Here is a 7,497-nt window from a genome sequence, read left to right as displayed (position 1 = left end):
CTTTGAAGATTGTTTCGTTTAATCTTAAAACCAACTAGATAGTTGTTTCTAACAACTTAAAACCGGATTTGGTGTTTTGTAGATTGTTTGTAACAATCTTAAAAACTGACCATGTTTTTATATTCTTCTAATATGACAATTGATAATAGTAGTATGGAGAATAATAATAATAACAGTGGCCGAATGGCAATGAGCTTGGGCATTCGAATACCCCAGTGAATGTTGATTCACATACAAGTGGTGGTATCCAAAGCTCATGCGAAGTAGTATTGGTACTCGGTACCAAGTGGATTGGTAGAAATACCAACGAAGTTCTAGAGAAAGAACTTCAAGTGATTGGCAAGAAAATAAAATGGAAAATAACAGTGAATGGAATTTATTCATACTTGTTCGAAAATCTTCCCTAGTAGAAGATAATAAATTTAATATGATGTATATAATATCATATTTACCGTGACAAGGAGTATGACTATACTGGACTGGACTTGGATTGACTGAACTTCCTGGACTGTAAAATAAAATAGTGGAAACTAACCTAATTTATTTGACTATTGTTTGGGAAGAAGTTTTGTTGTTTGTTTTGCCTCCAGGATAGCCGAAGAAGTGGATTCAATTATCATCATGAAGAAAGCTGGGCGAGTAAGATGGTTGCAAGTCACGGCAGCAGTTGAGGATCTCCGAAATCCGGCCGATCGCAGGTCGTGAGAAATCATCAGTGCCGTTGTGTCACGGTTTACTGCAAAGATAGTTGCTACTGATGATGATGCTCGGCCCTTTATTGATGACTGCCAGGCAACCTCCTTATTCTCTGCTTCTTCTTCTCTTGTTTTTCTCCATCCTTAGATTAGTTTATTAATTAAGAGATGGGTATGATGATGAATTCCATTGTAAAACAAAGTGGTAGGTCCCACCACCAATTATGTTGTCTATCTTGGAAGTGTAGATTGAGTTGTAATGGTGGATGTTGCAGGGAATCTTCTTACCACTATGATGTGTTTGTATATGTATACTCAATGTAATAGATAGGTATATATATAATGGAGAAAGTGGTTGCATGTGTTGTGGCCGTGTGGTATATGCAAATATACACACATGCAAGGAAAATGGATTATGGTTGGCTGCCATATTAATTATGGACTGGATGCCAAAGTGATCCATAATACACGGATTACACGCATACATGGTGTATGTGAAAGTGGCAATAATTATTGATTAATAATATATATGGTATATATTATTATGGAAAAATTATTGGTGAGAATAGCAATGATATTGCATATTCTATAATCCGGTGAACTTGGGTTCATAGACCGGTAGTGACATCAAGGGTATATAAGTATATCCTAAGATGTAGTACAAGTGAAAGTACTATATGACTTGGTTGAAAAATCACAAGAAATTCATTGTGTTGAATTTCGGAAATGACAACCATGGAAAATTCATGATATGTTGGTGGTTCCTAGTAGAAAGGAACATGAGTCTAACGCTCAAACCGTTAAAGAAGTAAGAGATTTGAAATATTTGATTTCTTATTCTTGATTGTTTTGGTATGGTTTGTGTGACTCAAAAAGTAATGTTCAAATTTGTTAAAGAATATGTTAAAGATTTAACATATTGGACATGAGTTTAATGCTCAAACCATTAGAGAAGAAGAGACTTGGAAATATTTTCTATATTGTGTTGATAAATGGTTTGTGTGACTCAAGTAGTGTTTTAATCGAATGATCAAACCTACTAATGAATATGTTAAATTTAAGATTTAGCATATTAGACATGAGTTTGACAACTTTAATCTTTGAGATTAAAAATTATTAAAAAGGCAATGTCTTGTTTTAAGCCAATCTCCTTATGATTAAATCCTGAAATTTTAGTAAGGATAATAATCAAAGTTAAGAAATTTTTCACAACTGGTATGATCCTTTTGAATATGAGATGTCAAAAGATAAAATAGCAGATCTGCTAACCTAAGGGTTAAAATGAGAGTTGTGAAAAAAAAAATTGTAACGAGGATGGGACTAAAGCCCTTGGAATAAAATTTCTATAGTGGATACCCAACCTAGTTAGCACCTAGGTTCAACGGGACAACTAAATTATAGAATGAAGCATGTCACTGTGGGGGTTTTCAAACTCCTAACCTCTCCTCGTGTAAAACAGTGACTCCCGTACGAGGCTAGCACCTTGATGCTTTAATGATTCGAATTGTCAGTGGACATGAGTATGCGGGATACTCGGAAAAGAATCACCTATGTGAGAGAGAAGTGGGGCCGCTTTGAAGGAGAATTGATTGGGCTCAATTCTTTAGAAACTCTTGCAGAACCAGGAACGGTGTTCCATGGCCAAAATGGGCACACCCATGAGAACAGAACAAAGTTTGGAAGGTTTCTGTGTGAGATATATCATCTTCTACACAAACGGCAGTTGGTTCAAAGATATCCCGTTCTACCAAACCGCCAGTAGAGTAAATATAGTTTCACAAGGGAAGGTTCAAAGATAACCCCTACCTATCCTATGCAGGAATCATCCGTTTGAACACATTTGGGTCTTTCTTTTTGTTAGTCCCGGAAATCAATTTTTCATTCATGTGGGGGATTGTTGGAAAATTTGATAATAATATTGCATTTTAAGTGACTATTTTGTGGTATAAAATATGAGAACTTCACTTCCGATTTAATCGGGTAAATGTGAATTCGATTTCTTCTATTTAGTAGAAGAAATTAATATTTTGTACACATAAAGTAGAAAATAGGTGAATGAGAAATTGATTCTCAAAATATACCTATTAGATCACTTTAATAATGCTTTATTATAATAATATTTTATTATTATTATTATATTATTATTATTATTTTTTTGTGGATTTTGGGAGTTGTGATGTTGGAAGAAATGCCTTTGTCTCCCACGCCGTTCACCCACTCCAAAGCCACTCTCTTTTGTTGTTTTATTGTAAAAATAAAACCACTTGTACTCCCACTTCTAGATGTTGCTTTGCATAGTACATAAAGGAATTTCTTCCTTTATTTACTCCTAGGAAGGATAAAAAGCTTAGGACTTTTGTCTATTGCTTTTGACTTGTTATGGGTTAGCAAAATACCCTTAACTTGTGAAGTATTTAAAATGCCTCTAGTTGGCCATCCGGAGAGATGCAAGCAACACGGTACACTTTTCCTTTCTCTCTCTTGGCTATTATCAGAGTGTTCATTTGATTTCTTTCTTCTTGAAATAGGCCGTGTGCGAAAGGAAAATATATAAAAGAGTAGCCATTCTACTTCTTCTTGAGATTATCCTATGTGTTCAATCCTTGTTCTAGTTCGCCGAAAATAATATAGGATGAGTGCTCAACTATATTATTGTGATCCATTTTATCCTGGGAGACCGACACTACAACGCTCCTAGCACCATGGGAGGTAGCGAATCGGTTTTAAGGAAAGTGTGTTATACACGACTTGGATTTTTCCATTACTGTTTCCATTTCCATTTACGTACTGTTAATTTCAGATTTCTTATTTATATTCGGAATATATTGTTATTTTCGAATTATTTCTTGCCAATTTATGTTCTGTTATTATTATTGATGTACATGTTTATTGTACAATATTCTCCTACTATATTTCTGTCTCGATGTATTACTTAGAAGATGATCCGGCCAAAGACCTTTCCTTTTTGGTTTTTCCCCCTAACATATAAAACAACATTCTTTTATTCATTAAACACACCAAGAATCTCTTCCTCCTTTTTAGTTCTTTGGTCCCTTTGTCCGAGTAAAGTCATATTCACCTGCTCTATAGTTGGTGTATGCTAAGCGTAGTTAGTCTGTGTAACTTGTCGAAAATGTGCCGGGATTCTTGACTGTACCGTCATCGAACATATAACGCTTTTAAGGCAATAATGTTATTATAGCACAGTACGTACTTCGTTTCCAGATTGTATTTGTTCTCCTTTCTTACAGAGTGCCAGCCTTTGTTGGCGATGTTACTATTTTCTCAACAACTTCTTTTGTGCTAGTTTTAATGGCGTTCTTAAGTTTAGATTTGTATAAACTTTTAAAAAAATAATAAAAATTAAGGAATACTTACTCCGCTTATAGTGGTCAAGGAATGCTAATTTCTGAATTTCCAACGTCTATCAAAGTCAGTAGTCATGGACTATATAATATAATTACGCCAACACACCACTATAATATATGTATTGAGTTGTTGATCAAGAATGATGGCTCTAAGTCTGCATTAACATCTTAACTGATTACAGATGTAAAATTTGTTACAATAGATTTATGATTAAGTTTTATAGGCGGTACAAGAGTAACCTACACTCAAATATGTGAAACTAGAGCCAAAGACCTTGTGGTCTAAGAACAAACATTGTAACAGACTGCCGCTGGTGAGACTCGATCCCTAGTCCCTTCTCTCAAATTTTACTCATGTGACCAGTTGAGCTGCCCATACAGACTATGGTACACCGTATAACAATTGTTTACCTACCCTACATACCTAACCCTATCCACTCAATATTAAGTTGAGTGCTCCAATAATGTGTAGAAACAAGTGGCTATGATCCTAGTGTGCCACTCAGGATTGAAGTGGACTAGTTCTAAGGCTGTGGGCCTTGCTTCTCAATATCTTCTTCCTCCAATAGTTAATAGGGAAATGATACTCTCTCTTTTTTTAAAAAAAATTGAAATGATAGTCTTCTTCTCTCAAAAGGTTGAATAATCAATCTCAAGAGTCTCTCACGTCCCGACCCGACAAAACATCTAGGAGGATGTAAATTATGGTAACTCGTAATTGAACTGAACACAAAGACTAGACCTTTTACTCTTTTAGGTATATATAATTGAATGACTATTAAGCCAACCCTTGTAGAAGTTTCGACGCTTGATTCTCAAATAAATACGGTTGAATCTAAGATGAATAGTTGGTTTACGTTCTAGAATAAAGACATGTATATGTGAGTAAACACTCCAACAGGGCGAGGGTTTACTCACATACTCGGAAGAGGAGTGGGGTTTGCCTCGATAAACTCAATATACATATTTTTTTTATTCCAACTGAGTGCTTATTACAAATCAGATTAGAATTAGAATTGTAGAAATTAAGAATTGGTTAACAACCAGCGGCTAATCATATATAATTAAAAATATGACCATTATTAAAAGGCATCTGAATTGGCATTTGGAAAATTAAAAAATCCAATTGGAACTAGAGGAAGCTAGATTCGATTTTGGTTCCTCTAATTTCAAAACTAGAATCAAATTGTAATTGAACCGGGTCACGACTAGTTATATCATTCGTATATATACATAATAAATATATAATTATTAGTTTATACTTTTAATTTTGAGGTGATATATATGACGTGTTAAGTTATAATATATATTAAAAAAAGTTCTTTTATTCTTTATGAGTAGGAAAATATTTTTCTAGAATTTTTTTTCTTATTAGGGAAAACAAATTATATACATAAAGGTCCATGCTAGTTTTAATAGTCACATGTGCTTAGCTCAATGGTTCATTATGCAGTATTTAAGAGAAGAGATCAAGATTCGAATTTCGACAGGACTCGATGGCAGGATTGGCAGCAGTGTGGGAATTATGCTTAATGTGCGCAGATCCTTTATGTGCACCGGCATTTGACCCTGTATGGTTGTATACTTATTTATTAAATCATCGTGATTTATATCTCCCAAATGCTCGAGTTAAAGATTCAATCTTTTAAAAGAAATTTTAATTGTTTTTTTTACTCCCACGTGCGATAAAGGAATACTTACTCCGCTTATAGCGGTCAATTTCACTGAATTACAAAACAATTCGTAGTTCAAAAATTTGACATCTTTTGTCTTCAATCATTCCGTAGTTCATTTTTCATTCCACCCCATTAACATCAAACAAAACCAGGGTGCGTTTGTTTCGCATAAAGGAATCAGAATCAGAATGTAAATAAAATACATAGTAATGGCAATGGGTTTAGTAGTAGGGTAAAATTAGAATGATTACGAATATTGATATTTGGTTATGTATGATCCTATTATGGGAATAAAGATTTTAAAAATACAAAAATTAAAAATAATTAAGGCAATTGATCCTAAGACATCCGAAACACCAATATGAACGAAAAAAATCAAAATAAAAATTTAAAAAGCAATAATCCAAACTTAAAAATCATGTTACCAATAAGATGGAATGACACATGTTTTTAATTAGGAAATGACATTTTTAATTGAAGGGTAATCAAATCTCATAGACCAAACGCTAACTTTGATTTTGATTTCTATTTCTGGTATGTAAACTCATGAACCGAACACACCGTACCCTTAATGACAAAGACTCATACATTAGATAACTTTAAAAAAAATAGAAAAGTTAATATACAATTTACAAAATAATGCCTTTATCACTATATCAAATATATGTAACTGCAGTACTGCACTAATAGTAAATTTGTAATTTTATTTCCTAATACTTTTATATTAGTTGTGAGTCACTTAGTCAGCATTACGTTTCTATAGAAAAAAAAAATTACTAGATTTGGCCCACAACGCCAAACCAATTTTATGGAATGAGACGATAAACAACATATTGACCAATAGTTTAACATGAGGGGGGGGGGGGGGTGGGTTGAGGGTACGCCAAAATGAAGCTGATGTAGGAAAAATAAGATCAACATTGCATTTAAATGATTATTTTGGGCATTGTTTTGATTGGTTTCACATTCAGTTTGGGTCAGGTGAAAATGATGTGATGATAATTATTAATACAAATAATCTGTTTTTGCTTTCCGTTTGAAATGAAATAGATTAGATCATGTTAATTTTAATTATATATACAAATTAATTAACATAAATTGTATTCTTACATTCTAAATCAACGATAATAACAAATATGAAGTTTATGAGGAGGTAAAAGTAATGAGATCATCTTTCATATTGACTGAATAGAATATTATGGAATCACGTACTTGAATTAATACATGGCAATTTGTGTAATTTTAAATTGATACAAATGAAAAGGCGGTAATAAATATTTTATTATATTTATTGACAAAAGCACATGATATTACTTTGTGTATTTTCTTAATAGCAACGATGAAGTATTGAATAAATTCAATCTTTATAAGAATGAAGTGATCTAAACTAATTTAATAGAAAGACTGATGGAATTAGATGTAACCGACGTAATAAGTATAAAACACATATTGGCAATTATTGTGGGTAACACGATATCTATATGGACGTAAAACACCTTATTCACCTTAATCTAACGTTGTTGTTGAACGTACAAATCGCACATAGAAAGAGATGATGAATACTATGTATATAAGTTTAGATTTAATCTAGCCAAAAATATGTGGGCCAAGGTGAGCCTATTTTATCAAGTAACTACTTTTTAAATGATGTAGTCCATAAGAAATTCGATAAGACCCTTTATGAGTTGTAAAACTGTAAGAGACTGTCATATCAATACATGAAAGTGTAGGATAATTTTACAAAAGTAGTAGTGCTGA

This window comes from Ipomoea triloba, chromosome 14, assembly GCF_003576645.1.
Source record: "Ipomoea triloba cultivar NCNSP0323 chromosome 14, ASM357664v1".
NCBI lineage: Eukaryota > Viridiplantae > Streptophyta > Magnoliopsida > Solanales > Convolvulaceae > Ipomoea > Ipomoea triloba.
Note: the sequence above shows the minus strand (reverse complement) of the source record.